General features: G+C 49.8%; 1 protein-coding gene across 1 annotated transcript in view; it reads left to right on the top strand.

Annotated features, from left to right (window-relative positions):
• LOC133358489 (NXPE family member 3-like) overlaps window positions 1-16696 on the top strand; it is a gene marked incomplete at its 3' end in the record, with an annotated part of 180920 nt that overhangs the window by 115763 nt on the left and 48461 nt on the right. The gene's annotated exons all lie outside the window — the stretch shown is intronic.

Raw genomic sequence — 16696 nt, 5'->3', positions numbered from 1 at the left:
GGTGGGGAGGGGCTGGGTGGGGAGGGAGGGGAGGGCTGGGTGGGGGAGGGAGGGGAGGGGCTGGGTGGGGAGGGGCTAGGTGGGGAGGGTGGGGCTGGGTGGGGGGTGAGGCTGGGTGGGGAGGGGCTGATCATCCCGTGGTGCCCTTATAAAACTCAACGTTTAAACGTTTAAACGTTGAGTTTTATAAGGGCACCACGGGGTGACCAGCCCCTCCCCACCCAGCCCCCCCCCACCCCAGCCCCACCCTCCCCACCCAGCCCCACCCTCCCATTTTTGGATGCACGACGGACAGACGGACACAATAATCCCCTGTGAGCTGGTGTAACCAGGAGGTTCCTACCAGTAACATTTGTGTTAAGATGTTAAAACGTCAAACAGAAACCTTTTGCAAGAAATCAAGTCTGCAGTCACCACACTTGTGGGGTGAGCATGCAAACAAACGCAATGCTCTTGTAAAAAAAATGACATTGTCTTCGTTCCTTGCATAAAAGGTGTCTGTTTGGTGTTTGAACAGCTTAACACAAGTGTTTCATTGCCAAAACCTATTATTATTATACTGTTGTTGTTTGTTTGCTTTAAAAGTCGACAGTTTAAATATTGCACGGGTCTAGACTTTGCGATGATATCACGATTTGTATTAAAGCGAGGTTTGACCACAAAATGCGAATTCATTTCCGGCCATAAATGGAGTGGCTGTTAGAACGGATTTATTATTTACCAGCAGGAAGTACCCGGCTTTACCCGGGGGGAAATATTAATTTTAAAACTTGTCTTCTCTTGAAAAACATGACATATCCATACACAAATGGTAAGTTATTATGAAAGCCCGGCGTTCCATTTGTCCATTTGTCCATCAACATAATTATAAGAGTCTTTCAGAAGACTTGAATCAAAAAGCTGTAGAAAGTGGGAGCAAAAGTTTATCTAACAGGTTTACAAATATTGTCGAGCCCCCCCCACTCCCAATTTATTTTATTTTGTAGGCATACACCCAACATGCAATAGAATAAGTAGTATCTACTGACTCTAAAGTATCTACTGGCCCTACAGAAGTATCTACTGACTCTATAGTAGTATCTACTGACTCTATAGTTATATCTACTGACTCTACAGTAGTATCTACTGACACTACAGTAGTATCTACTGACTCTACAGTAATATCTACTGACTCTACAGTAGTATCTACTGACTCTGCAGTAGTATCTACTGACACTACAGTAGTATCTACTGACTCTACAGTAGTATTTACTGACTCTACAGTAGTATATACTGACACTACAGTAGTATCTACTGACTCTATAGTAGTATCTACTGACTCTAAAGTCGTATCTACTGATCCTACAGTAGTATCTACTGACTCTACAGTAGTATCTACTGACTCTATAGTAGTATCTACTGACTACAGTAGTATCTACTGACTCTACAGTAGTATCTACTGACACTACAGTAGTATCTACTGACACTACAGTAGTATCTACTGACTCTACAGTAGTATCTACTGACACTACAGTAGTATCTACTGACACCACAGTAGTATTTACTGACACTACAGTAGTATCTACTGACTCTACAGTAGTATCTACTGACACTACAGTAGTATCTACTGACTCTACAGTAGTATCTACTGACACTACAGTAGTATCTACCGACTCTACAGTAGTATCTACTGACACTACAGTAGTATCTACTGACACTATAGTAGTATCTACTGACTCTACAGTAGTATCTACTGACTCTACAGTAGTATCTACTGACTCTACAGTGACACTACAGTGGTATCTACTGACACTACAGTAGTATCTACTGACTCTACAGTAGTATCTACTGACTCTACAGTAGTATCTACTGACACCACAGTAGTATGTACTGACTCTACAGTAGTATCTACTGGACCTACAGTAGTATCCACTGACTCTATAGTAGTATCTACCGACTCTACAGTAGTATCTACTGACACTACAGTAGTATCTACTGACTCTACAGTAGTATCTACTGACTCTACAGTAGTATCTACTGGCCCTACAAAGTGTGATTTTCTTAGTTTACATTGAACTAAAGGCAAAAACCAATAGCAAGTGTTCACCGGGGGCTTAGTTTGTTGTATCTGTGTACTTTTTTGATCACGTAAACCCAATAGTTTGGCAGTGAAAAGCGTTACAAGTGTAGTAAGTTGCAGGAGGCATGGACGACGGGGTGGAGGCACACTTATTTATTAATACCAACTTGTGTACAGTAACGGGAATACACAGCACTTGAAGGGGTATCGTCCCCTTCACTCGTCTAACAGGGAGACACAACATCTAACCCGCTAACCTACGCCCGAGTCCTCCACTACGGAGCTAGGGGAGGCTACCTATCCCAGCCCTGGTCAAGCTGGGATCCCGGCACCCTGAGTCTCCAGACCGGCTCTTATAAGAACGTCAGTCTAGGCTCTCGGGGCCACGCCACCGGCTTGCCCTGGTCGGTCCTGACAAGGACAGCGAGCCAGGGGAGCTCCGGGGCCTATTCTAGCTGGTCTTCACTCTTCGCTGGTTAAAGCTAACACTCGACCTCGAGCCCTCCGGCTCACCACCTTTTATAGCACTCGGCCCCCGGGAGGGGCCCGTGGGGGATGCAGGTGCGGACGTCGGTGTGAGCACCTCCTCTGTGTACGGCCCTAACCACGCCCTTGTGTTTGTTACCCATCCGTGCCCATACATCTTTACAATTACACCTCTACATCACCCCCCCCTGTACAGCCCGCAGCCGTCCCGGCTGCAACAAAATCACAAATAAAGGTGCATCCCCCCCCAAACGCGTGTGTGCCCTCACGTAATTTTAACAAGAACAACAATAACAACAGGAAAAAGAAAAATAACCCGACGCACCCCCCCTGAATAAATACACCCATTCCGTAAAACCAACATATATACACGTACCCCGGACGCCCCCCCCTCCTTCCGCAAGGGCCCCCCAACGGCCGACCTCACCAAAAGTCTGCACGTTTTGGCGCGCAGTTCTCGCGGCGGGCCCGTCACAGGGGCCGCCCCTGCTCACCCAGTGGCGGGTGTCGACAGTCCGGGTGTGAGAGTGTCCGGCTTCGCTGCTGAGTGACCCCGACCCCCACGGGAGGGGTTGGCGGGTCGTGGGCACGTCACTCCTGGTGCACCTGGAGATGGAACAGTCGGTGTCAGGTTAGGCGAAGCAGCGAAGCCGGGGAGTCGGCGGACCACTCACACGTTTGGCCACGCGTGTGTGTGTGAGGAACACGGGGGCGGCGCAATGACGGTTTCAACCTAGAGGGGTGCACGTTACCACCGACGCTTCTCCCACTTGACGCGTACACATTGCGGCCGCAAGACCTGTATGACCTCCACGGGCCCCCGCCACGGCCGCACCAGCTTCGACGAGGTCGCACAGGGCACCTTAGGGGACAGTGCAACCATGCCCTGTCCTCCGGTTTCCATTGGAACACATGTGCCCGCCCCAGCCTAAGCCTCTCATTCGCCCTTTGGCGGAGTTCCGAATTTTGCAACGACCCGCTTCCCGCGCCTCTGTTCATTTCCCGATGTTAAATTTAACGTGGTCGGAAAATTTAGAATTTGCCTGAGGCACCGAGAGCTTCAGCTGAGTCGTCACAGGCGGGTTAGCCTCGCGGCCATACATTAAGAAGAAAGGTGAAAATCCTGTGGCCGCATGGGGAGCCATCCTGTAGGCCTTGCAACACACCCGCAATGTGTAGGTCCCAATCGGTCTGGGATTCCGATACCTGCTGGGAAACATGGATGTGATAGTCCGATGCAGCCGTTCCACCATCCCGTCAGTTTGTGGGTGATATGGGGAGGTCCGAATTTTCTCCGTACCCAGAGGTGTCGCACACCTCGCGGAGGAGTTTCCCCGAAATTTTTTTACCCTAGGCAGTCAGAAGCCGTTCCGGAAGCACCCTTGTCGAGGACGTAGCCCTGGACAAAGGCCTCCGCGATGGCTGCTGCCGACTGGTTGGCCAGAGGCCAGGCCATGGGCCATCTCGTGAAATATTCGACCCCTGTCAATAAGTACCTATTTCCCCTGGGTGTAGCGGGAAATGGCCCGAGAATATCCAAAGCAACGAGCTCGTTAATCCGGGAAACCTTTATCGACTGCAGCGGAGGGTTGGACCCCCTCGCTGGTGGCTTCCGCTGCGCGCATTGAGTGCATGACCCCAGGAGATCCCCCACGTCCTTGCCATGCCCGGCCAGAAGAAATCGAGCTGGAGCATGGCAAGGGTCTTGTGAGTCCCCAAGTGCAGGAGCCGCTCACTGCGCAGCCCACACCACTTTACCCCTCAATGCTGAAGGCACCACCAGCCGTTGGCGGCGGGATTCCCATCCCAGTGCAATAAAAGCCCCTAGAACAACCCCACAAGTCAACGTTCGCCGCCCCCTGACCAACCCCCCCGATGCGACGGCGCAAGCGAGGAGGGATGTGTCCTCCATTTGGAGGCATCCCCACTCCGCAACGGACAACCCCAGCAAGGAATCCCCCTTCTTGCTCGATAGGACCTTGAAGTTTGAAGGCGCATCGCAGCGGCCACAAGGACCGAATCCGTGGTCATGTTTCGGAGGCCTACAACGCCCGAACCCAAGAGGCAAGCGCACTCTGAAGTGGGCGGCAACCGCGACAGAGCGTCAGCGTTCATGTGGCGGACGCCCTTACGATATGTGGTGACAAAATCGTAGTCTTGGAGAATCTCCAACCATTGAGACAACTGTCCCGATGGTTGTTGAATCCACAAGGCGTATTGCAGCGTCCGCATTGTCTGTACGGACGGTGAAACGCCGACCGTACAGATACGGGCGGTACTGCTGAATGAAATAAACGATCGCCAATAGTTCACGCAGTACCGTTGTTCCACCGGAGACAACACCCGACTACCGTAAGCCACCACATGCTCTATGCCACCAATGAGCTGCGACAGGATGCCCCCAATGCCCGTGTTACTTGCGTCTGTATCGAGCAAGAAGGGTTGTGAGAAATCGGGATAATTCAACAGCGGAGCCCCCACCAGGGCATCCCGGAGGGAGCGAAAAGCAGCCCCTCCTCCTCTGGTCCTCAACGAAACCTGACTCCCTTGGACGTCAAGGCATGCAAGGGTTTCGCGATCGTAGCGAAGTCAGCCACAAACCGTCGGTAGTACGACGCGAACTCAATGAAACTCCTGACCTCCCCCACTGAGGTGGGAGTCGGCCAGGAGCTGACGCATTTCGTTTTGGCGGGATCAGTGGATATCCCCGAGCGTCCAACAATGACCCAAATACCGCACCGATTCGCGGAGCAAATGGCACTTCTGCGGTTTAAATTTCAAATTGGCAGCCCGCATTTTGAGAAAAACAGCACGCAACCTCTGGAGGTGTTCATCGAATGTTTTGCTAAAGACGATGACATCGTCCAAGTAATTTAAACACGAATCCCATTGCAAGCCCGCCAAGACCAGTTACATTAACTGCTGAAAAGTTGCTGGCGCGGAATGTAAGCCCATCGGCAAGCGGTTAAATTGGAAAAGGCCGTGCGGTGTACGGAAAGCAGTCTTAGGTTTAGATTCGTCATCCAGAGGAAGCTGCCAGAATCCAGAAAGTAAATCCAGGGTGGAAAAGAATCGCGCCCCCGCCAAGGCATCAAGCGACTCATCCATTCGAGGAAGCGGGTACGCGTCGGCTACTGAAATTTTGTTCAACCGCCGAAAGTCGACACAAAACCGCAGTGAGCCGTCGTGTTTTTCACCAAAACGATCGGTGCGCCACGGGCTGTTGGAAGGGGATATGATATCGGCGGCTAGCATGTCGTCAACGGCCGATTTGACATGATCCTTTTCGGCGGGACTCAACCGAAAGGGATTTTGGCGGATTGGCGCGCTGTCACCCGTGTCAATGTGGTGTCGCAGCAATTTAGTACAACCAATATCAAATTTGTGTTGACTAAAAACGTCGGCAAACTCTTTCAGGAGAACTCGCAGCCTCTCACGCTGTGAGTCGGACAGGTCCACTGATCCCGCGCAAAGCGCATCCAGCCATCCGTCATCACAGTCCGAATGCGGTCGCGACGGAGGATCGGTGCTCACCTGACCCACGAGCGGTTCCTCATAGGGTGCCGGCGTTGCGTGTGCAAGCACGGTCCCTTGAGGAACCACGGCCGTTCGCGATCCCACATTAAGGACTGCAATGAAGGGGTCCCCATCCCCTTTCACCATGGTCTGAGCCGCTAGCAAATCGGGTCCATTGACCCCGGCTCGAGATGGTCCCAACAAGACCCCCCGATCCGCAACCCCCTCAGCAAACGGCCGACGCAACCTAAGAGGGACGAGCATCTGAGCTCCCGGGGTGCACGGTCGCAAATGCCTGACGCTCCGTGGTGGGGGGGAAGACAAAAACGTTACACGTCGGCCCGACGGGAGTTCGATGCACCCCTGGTCGATCAATATACGGATAGGCATTTTGGCCAAGAAATCCGTCCCCAACAGGCACGGAACCGCCAGCGAGGAGGAAACCAATACGGCCCGGATAATTTGATGTCCCCAATGCAAATTTTGGCGCGGATCTGCCCAATGATGCCCAGCGAGCCCCCGTTAGCAGCATAGCATGGCACGTCAACGGGGAGCAAAGGACGGCTTTGAACGGGAAGGATGTTATAAATCAAATCAGATATAATGGTCGCCGATGCTCCCGTGTCAATTAAAATCCGCACCTCAACCCCATCAATGTGACCGACCACGACCGACGACCCCGCCGACGCTGCAACGACACGATGGGCGAGCTCCGACCACTGGCCCGGTTGGACGCTCGCCGCATTTCAGAACATTCCGACACAAGCCCGGCGATTTTCGAGCCCTGTTTGTTTCAGCGAGTGAGTGTGTGACAGATGTGTGCAGGGCCAAACGTGTGAGGTGCCACGACTCGCCGTATTTCTCTGCTGGAGCTTGGGTGGAGGCGGCGCGGCGTCCTGACGAGGTGTCGCCCCGCGCTGACGAGGAGCCGGCATCCTGAAGCCACGTGGCCTTGAAGGCCACAGTTGTAGCAGCGTGTGAGCGCCCCAGATGGCCTGGGCTGCTCCTGGCGGCTCGGTCCGTTCCGAGCCTGTGGTCCCGCAGATCTCCATTCCCCCCGCCGCTCCACCCCGCAGACCTCCTCGATGGGAGCCGCCATGGCATGGCCGGCCACCCCCTTGGCGGCCTTGCGACGCAGGGACCGCAAGCCCCCGTGGATGTGGCGCGCGACCAGCAAGGAAGACATCTCTGTGTCGTCTTGAGCCAAGACGGCGACGTCCAGCTCGTCCGCGAGTAGCAACAGCTTTTCCGCCACCATAGCGTCCACTCCCTCCTCGTCCATCCGCGGAAAAGCTGCCTTCGCCAGGGCCAGGAGAGCCGTCCGGAAAGCCAGAGGCGATTCGTTGTGCCCCGATGGCGATCGTGGAACAGCTGCCTGCAGTCCGAAGGCAGGCCGTAGACAGCGGACAGCAGCTGCAGCGCCAAGTGCAGCGTGGCGCGCTTTTCCTTAGGCGCCGAGGTGAGGGTAGCCAGGGCGTGTTGTCCAGCATCGCCAGCAGCGCGCGTAGTGCTTCCGTCCGTCCAGTTCGCCATCTCCTGATGAGCGAGGAACGTCTCTTGAAGCCACCCCAGTCCCCGTCCGCGCCCACGAACTCTTTGAGAGGCGGCAGTCGCTGCTGTAACGCGACGTCCGTGGTTGTGGATCACGCTCCGTCGTTCCCGGCACTCGGTACAGTGGGGCGGGCTGCGTATGGCATCGCCGGTCGCTCCGTTGTCGACGCGTTGGCCGGTGTTGATGATGTCACGGCTTCTGCTTGGCCCTCGGCGGTCACCAGATGCGGGCCGGCCCCGCCCTCTGCTCCCACTGTAGCGATGGCGGGAAATTTGACTGCGAGCCGCGTCGGGGTGGCGGGAAACGGCGCTGCGTGTCGGCTGCTGTCGTCGTCCCGCGCAGCCTCTCCAGCCCCCAGCTGCGTGATCTCCTCCAACGTGGCGGCCGCAGCGTAGAGCAGCTCCGCCAGGCGGGAGTGAGCCAGCCGAAGTCCCTAGGCCGGCGCACCCCACCCTTCCTGCCGTAGCGGCGCGGGTGTACTCGGCCCCGGCTGCTCGGATCCGACCTCGGCCATCTCTGGTGCCGAGCCGGCCGAGGTGTCCTCCATCTCCGGCTCCCTGGTACGCGTCGTCCCTCGTGTGTCCATTGTTGCACGATCACTTCTGACCCCAGATGTAGTAAGTTGCAGGAGGCTTGGACGACGTGGGTGGAGGCACACTTATTATTATACCAACTTGTGTACAGTAACGGGAATACACAGAACTTGAAGGGGTATCATCCCCTTCACTCGTCTAACAGGGACACAACGTCTAACCCCGCTAACCTACGCCCGAGTCCTCCACTACAGAGCTAGGGGAGGCTACCTATCCCAGCCCTGGTCAAGCTGGGATCCCGGCACCCTGAGTCTCCAACCGGCTCTTATAAGAACGTCAGTCTGGGCTCTCGGGGCCACGCCACCGGCTTGCCCTGGTCGGTCCTGACAAGGACAGCGAGCCAGGGGAACTCCGGGGCCTATTCTAGCTGGTCTTCACTCTTCGCTGGTTAAAGCTAATACTCGACCTCGAGCCCTCCGGCTCACCACCTTTTATAGCACTCGGCCCCCGGGAGGGGCCCGTGGGGGCAGGTGCGGACGTCGGTGTGAGCACCTCCTCTGTGTACAGCCCTAACCACGCCCCTTGTGTTTGTTACCCATCCGTGCCCATACATCTTTACAATTACACCTCTACACAAGGAAGGAATGAACACACAGACAGACAAAACATGACGTTTATAGGTAAGATATAATCATAATGCAGGTTTTTGGGTTATGTATCGTTATGTGTAGTGTAGTATACTAGTACAGCATACCGGTTGTGTGTTGGAGAGCAAAGCCACAACATTTACAATCTGAGTACAACGTTTGGACAGTAATTACAACCAGCTTCATCAGGCAACAGCCAGATATGTGGAGACATCATCTCCATATATAGACGCGGCATTATTTTACTCAGTGCAATATCGTGATTGTTGTTATTACTGCGACTTGAAATTTATGTTTCTCATGGAAACCATTTTACCATTTGCGTTATTCCTTATTTTCCATAAATCATTCAATCATAATCCTCACTTTACTTAAATATTTAAAATAGAATGTTGTAATATACTCTATAGTGTGTGATTTGTTGGCATTTTCCCCCTTCATTTTGCATTTCTTTCTATTCTTCTTGCGAGCTGTTTGTTGTGCACACTACGTTTGCCCGGGAACCGACGATGCTTTTGTTGGTGAAACCTTGATTCAAGAGCTTCTTATCTCACAGGGTACTTCAACATCAACTCAAGTAAACTGAACCATACGCACACGTGTACGTACACGCGTCGCTTTTTCTTCCACATGGCTGCTGATGCAACCGAGGGTGGCACAGTCGGGTTTTTTACAATCGGGTTTAATTGTCTTTTTATATTAAACCCGATCATCTGAGATTGGGATAAATCCGGTTTAATTGGTTCTAATTGCAGAACCGCACTTCGCCAACTTCTCAACGATGGGCTTCATCCATTCCAAGTTAAGGAATTCACTGGCGCCCACAATTGTGGAGGAGAAGCTCGTGTTCATCAAGACCAACCTGCCCGCCGCATTCTACGACTAACCCGTGCCCGACGGCCCCTCCGAGTACGATAGCAGCACCGACGAGGAAGCAGCCTAAGCCTTGGATCAGAGTTTCGTATTCATTAAACCAGGTTTTAATTCCCCGAAATCGGGTTTAATTGTATTAAAGAAAAAACCCGATGCCTGCCGCTGGAAAAATCGGGTTTTTTCCATCCATGAGAGCAACGACTACAATTTCACGTTCAAGGTGGTCAAACCCGGACAACAACCGCGTCAGGCGGAGCGAATGTCAAAGAATGTTAAAAAACTCGTTTTATTGACACAATGCACTTGATGTTGTTGTTTCGATACATACATAGATACATGCTTAAAGTGGATACAATGCAAAGCTTTCTAAAGCGACATTCGGGAAAGGCTGTGAACCCCATCCCCCCACGCACAGTCAAATATAAATTGTACGAACAAAAATATTACACATCTTCCTTTCGTTGTTAATTTTAAATGAACGAAACTTCTAACCCCATATTGTTTAGAAAATTATACAATTTGGCGTTGGCTCATCCGTGTTAAAGAAGTGGTTTCAAGGGGAAGTGGCTTATGCAGAACTACTTCTGAATTCCCTTTCCTCTTCTTCTTTAAGTGATCGCACCCCCCACCTCGCCTCGTCCACGCAATTGGAGGGGATGGCCAAGACGTTTTTTAAAACTCTCAAAAGCCAGCGTTCACCCACATCAGGTTAGTTCGCAATGAAGTTCAGAACACACTTACATTTTCACGCAATGGCGACCATTACAAACTTGACAAGTACACAGGCGATAAACTCATTGACAACAGTACTCTTTGTTTTTTTCGGTACAATCATTGACAACAGGTTAATAAAATGCAATTTATACATGCAAAAACAATTATACAAAAATATATGTTAGAACTGATAGCATATTATCTGGACAACGAGAGCCACGTTTTTGTTACTCTAGTATGTTCAAGTATCTTATATGGGAGGTGTATGTGTGTGTGCGGGTGTCTGTGTGCCGTGCCAGCCTTCATAAGTGCTACTCGCTAACAGCATTTCCCCCAACAGCCTGTTAAGGCTCACCCCGAGCTATAAATGCTCTAATAGGCATTGCCTGTTGGCGTTGTTCTCTAGTTGACACTGGTCGTGAGACTAGGCCCAAAAGAAGGCTTCTGTCTCTGGTGTAGGCCAATCAGTTTCAAAGACAATGCAGATATTATTATTACACTGGTCAACACACTTTTTCTGGCACAAGGTATTCCAACGAGTTTAAGGTAATTTTGGGGTGCTGATTCCAAATCTGGCATCAGTTTTGTCTATCACATCAGGTTTTTGAGATATCAAATATTGCATTTTCAATAAAAACTGCAGAAGAAAAATATTAAATAAATGTGGATATCTACATAAAATGATATTATAAACACACTATCCTAAAAATACAGCACCGTATTTTAACACTAAAGCAGTCACTGACTCGCAACAACTTGCAATCATAAGTGACAGAGTTAATTTCGGGTAAAATCAATGAAAATGGGGTATGCCGATAGCATAAAAATAATGTGATAGAGCAAATCTGAGATCAGATTTGGAATCAGCACCCTGAAATTAGTCTGAAACAGCTGCAAAAGTCCAAGCCAGATTTTTTTTGACCAGTGTTATCAGAGCATGTTTGTTTGCATGTTCACCACAAGCACGTGTGGTTAGACTTGATTCCTTGCAAAAGGTATCCATTTTTTGTTTGAACGTCTTAACACAACTCCTGTTTTATTGCCAAAAAGGGGTAAAATCTATCCTTATTGTTCGTATGGGTGATCTTTGTCTCGTCTTGCGTGAAACAAGATATTTTTAATTTTGTGAACACGGGGAACACACACGTCTGGGATGCATCTTACTTTCCGAAGTGTCTTATAACTCAGAGGAAATGGTAAAATGCTCTTGTTGAGATCACACTTACGATACATCATACTTTTTAAAAATAATTTTAGCTTTCTTAATTCTTACATATTTATATTTTTACGGGTAGCTACCAACAGCGGTGTAATCTCGAGCCGCAAGCTTTCAGAAATTGGTCCCGTGGAAGCTACCTCTGAGATCCCCTGTCCATCTAGTGATGCTAATGGTCAAACAAAACGGCGCGCGGAAGTGGTTTTCACAGAGCTACCTCTGAGATCCATTCTTCGTCTAGTGATGCTAGTAGTCAACAGAACGGTCCACGTAAATGGATATCATGGAAGCTACCTCTGAGATCTCTTCTGAAAGTGATCTCTGATCCACACACAAAGTAGTAGCGGGCAGCACTTTCTCACCTGCTCTCTCTCTCTCTCCAGCGTGTGGCAATCAAACCGATATTATTAACCCTCAGGAGCTGCAATGTATGACAGATTAAAATGTGACTTCGTGCAGCTACCGGTCAGTACCAAAATACACGTCAAAAATGGGCCCAGACAAGGGGACACACTTTTAGCAAAGCTGATCAGGGCAACATTGCGAAACGTTTTGACGAGATTCGTATTGGCGAAAAGTCTCGGACGACGCTTTGTCGTCGCATGCACGATGGGGCCTCCACTGCGGCCGGCTAAACCTCCGTGAAAGCGTTTGTACGAGACACCGCGTCAAGCCTCGTTTCCTAATTAACTTCCGGATAAAATTGTCGCTCAACGCGCTGGTGTGCTCGTACTGCGTGCGGCCTTTTAACCCGAGCGGCGTTACGATGCGTTACGACGCGTTATGACGCGGGCGCCATTACGACACGTTACGACGCGTTATGACGCGTTATGACGCGAATGCCATTATGACGCGTTACGACGCGTTATGACGCGGTCTGCGAGTGGTCAACGACGAACTACTTTAATGAGCAGAATGATGCAGTAACGCAGCGGCAGCGCCGTACCCTCAGTCACCTCGGTTCTCTGTCCCACCACGGGATGACCGCAGGCCGAGTTTACAGTGCAAATGTGATGAAGCAAATGTTTCCGAAGTACTGTCCCTTCAAGTACACTTTATAACAACAACAATAATAATGTTTAACAAGTAGGAGGCTTTTGCGACCAATATCCATCATACAGGTTTTTTGGGTTCGGTCGCGTAAATATAAATGCGTCGTTAAAGCCGCCACCACCCGACACAGCCAATTAGTGTTTGTCACTTAACAGAACGTGGCCAATTCGTCACTAGTACAGCACTAACCGGTGTGTTGGAGAGCAAATCCACAACATTTACAATCTGTCTTCTTGGTTCTTTCGGTAAAGTCACGTAAGAAGGGAAATAATAAAATAATAAAAAGAAAACATTATAAAATACAATTCTCACGACGTTTCGGCCACAACGCAAGCAGCTGTCCGAAACGTCGTGAGAATTGTATTTTATTATGTTTTATTTTTATTATTTTTTATTACTTTACCGAAAGAACCAAGAAGATGAATCCCTGCAGTCACGAAAGCTTTAAATCGAAATTTACAATCTGAGTACGACGTTTCGCCAGTAATTACATCTTGTGTGCTCTGCTAGTAACGAATCGGCATGTTCTGTTTACGTGACAAACCTTACTAATTGGCTGTGTCGAGTGGTGGTGGCTTTAACGACACGTTTATATTTACGCGATCTAACAAAAAAAAAACCTCTCTTATGAACTATAATGTCCGTTTAACACGTAGGCTTTCGCGACCAATATAATAACGTCAGCTTGTAACGCGCACGGTGCCCGTTCGTCGCTCGCGTAGAGAGTCGGGGGGGGGGGGGTTCGACTCGGAGGAGCCAGGAGGAGGAGGAACCACAGGCAAGGAGCGGCAGAGGCAGCAGCAGCAGCCACGCGGTTGCGAGGATCTGCCACTACTAACCATTGCCCAAGCTCTGCCATCCTCTGCATATTTACACGTGGCTAATGTGTCGCTCGAATTATGACCGATGACTTGCAAGATTTGCCGCGTTTACGCAGACATTGTTATTGGATGTGTATGTACGAATGTTGAAATTCTCTCGCACCATACGCTAGCCGACCGCGCCAAATCGGAGGTGGCCAATGTGCCGATCAGACTCTGACGGGTGAATCTCAAAACAGTTGGCCCTCACCTCCGATAGTTAGCAACCGCGCGAAAGAGGATCAACACACACGTACATATATATGAAATGTGTTATCAGACAATTACTGAGTCTTTAAAGTCGGGGTGTATTCCTCATTTTCAAACTTAATCCCAAAATCGGGCCACAACATGGAATTTTGGACGATCTGTAAAATATTTAAACATACGAATAGGATTTACCCTTTCTGGCAATAAAACAGGAGTTGTGTTAAGATGTTCAAACACCAAATAGAAACCTTTTGCAAGGAATAATGTCTGCATTAACCACACGTACTTGTGGTGAACATGCAAACAAGCTCTGATAACACATTCCTGCGGAGGGAGCTGGTAGGAACGTTTGGTTGCTCGGTCAATGGCCTGCAGGGTCAACGGCGGCGTGGTGTATTCCGCAAATATGCCCGACTGTGAGGGCGGGCACAAGCCGGCGTGAGTAGGTTAAACGTTGAGTTTTATAAGGGCACCACGGGGTGACCAGCCCCTCCCAACCCAGCCCCACCTCTCCCACCCCCCACCCAGCCCCACCCTCCCCACCCAGCCCCTCCCCACCCAGTCACTCCCCACCCTCCCCACCCAGCCCCTCCTACCCTCCCCTCCCCACCCAGCCCCACCCTTCCCACCCAGGCCCTCCCCACCCTCCCCTCCCCACCAGCCCCTCCCTCCCACCCAGCCCCTCCCTGCACGACGGACAGACACAATCATCCCTGTGGGCTGGTGTAACCAGGAGGTTCCTACCAGTATAATAATATTTGCATTGTCTTTTTACTGTTCGTCTTTTGGCATTCTCTGGTCTGACACTGGTGGTGAGACTCGGCCATAAAGAAAGCTGTCTCTGGTGTAGGCCAATCAGTTTCAAAGACAATGCATCATGTATTATCAGAACATTTTGTTTGCATATTTACAAGTGCCATGTGTGGTTAATGCGGTAACTGGATTCCTTGCAAAAGGTTCCTATTTGGTGTTTGAACATCTTAACACAACTCCTGTTTTTAATTGGCTGAAGCGGTAAAACCTTTTCTTATTTTTCATACTCTAAAGTGGCATTCGGAAAACCTTGCCGTCGCAGGAAGTGACGTCACGCCCGTGACCTCACGGAGTGCAAACGATTCGAAAAAAAACCTCCAAAAAAACGTGTGTCCCTTAAAAAAATGAAAAAATCAACAAGCGGAGAATTCGCCCGTCCCAAAACTCGTCGGTCGGCCCACTTCATCGCACCTCGACATCATCATAATCCTCTGGATCTGTCTTCGTCGAAGACTGCAAACAACAGACAGGGTACAAACGTGATGACGACGTTAGTGGTGTGTTATGGGCGCCCTGGCGGTTAACTAACTCTAGATTTGAAGCTTTCGTGACTGCAAGGATTCATACTCTTAGGTTTTTTTCGGTAAAGTCACGTAGGTAAAAATAAATAATAATAAAATAAAAATATTGTAAAAATAATAATAGAAATAAAATAATAAATCATGACGTTTCGGAGGCAACACCCCCCTCCCTCTCCCCTTAATTTGTATTTTTCCTCACTTAATACAGTGAATTCAGCTGTGACGGTCCCACCTGATGACGGAGACTTGTGTTGCCTCCGAAACGTGATTTGTAATTGTATTTATATAATTAGTTATATAATATTTTATTTATTTTTACCTACGTGACTTTACCGAAAAAAACCTAAGAGGATGGTTAACTAACTCGCCTGGTATGCAGGAGGTCGCGGGTTCGATCCCGACCCTCTGATACCCATTGTGTATTTGGAGCTTGGGTTCGCAACAGTGGAGGAGGCCCTTACTTCCAGCAGTGGCGTGAGCAAGCACTTTCAGGGCTGTGCCTTTATCTTGTTAGTAAATATTTTAACTGAACATTTATTTTATTTTACCAGGTAAGGCCCACTGAGCTATTAGCTTCTTATTCTTGGTTCTTTCGGTAAAGTCACGTAGAAGGGAAATAATAAAATAATATAAATATAAAACAATAAAAATTCTCACGACGTTTCGACTGCAACACAAGCAATCCACAGCAAGAAAAATTTCACACCTGGTGATGATTGCTTGTGTTGCAGTCGAAACTTCGTGAGATTTTTTATTGTTTTATATTCTTATTATTTTATTATTTCCCTTCTACGTGACTTTACCGAAAGAACCAAGAATATGAATCCCTGCAGTCACGAAAGCTTTAAATCAATATTAGCTTCTTTTTCAGAAGCGACCTGGCAATCACGAATGATAGGTCAACGGAGTGGCAGCTTTTCATCATCATCACCTGGACTTAAATGGGTACAGCAGCCAAGTACTCTAAACGCGTGACATTGATTCTCAATGTGAAGGAAAAACCCGAGGACCCGGAGAAAAACAATCCACGCGACCACAGGGAGAGAGAGAGAGACCCGCAGACTCCAAAGATACAGCAGGCATCAGGGTCGGGATCGAACCCACGACCTCCCGCATACGAGGCGAGGGAGATAACATCTCCTAGCCACCGACGTACCTCTTCATAAATCAAGTATCACCGTCGCAACATTACCGTCACAACATCACCGTCACAACATCACCGTCACAACATCACCGTCACAGGCTCGCGGACGCAGTGGCTAGCCAGGGCTCAAAGCGGGGGTGTTGAGGGAGCGATGACTCACGAGTTGTCGGCATCTCCGTTGTGAGCCTCAGGTACGAGAAGGCGAGCGGATTTCTCAGCTGCGGCCTCGCAAAAAGACCAACGGCGTGGCCAGCTGTGACAACGCCGGAGAAAAAGTCGTGCACCCACAATCCCAAAGATGACATCACACCCACAACACTGCATGTCTCCGTACGACGTCCCTTCGACCAATTGTCATCGATACAGAACCCCCATCTCATCCGAAACAGAACCCTCGTCTTATCCGGTACAGAACCCTCTACTCATCCACTGAGCTATTAGCTTCTTTTTCAGAAGTGAGCTGGCCACAAATGATAGCGAACGGAGTGGCTTATCGTCA

The sequence above is a fragment of the Lethenteron reissneri genome, chromosome 62 (genome assembly GCF_015708825.2).
Source record: "Lethenteron reissneri isolate LAM-NWPU_2019-01 chromosome 62, ASM1570882v1, whole genome shotgun sequence".
Lineage (NCBI taxonomy): Eukaryota > Metazoa > Chordata > Hyperoartia > Petromyzontiformes > Petromyzontidae > Lethenteron > Lethenteron reissneri.
Note: the sequence above shows the minus strand (reverse complement) of the source record. Positions and strands in the feature narration are given on the sequence as shown.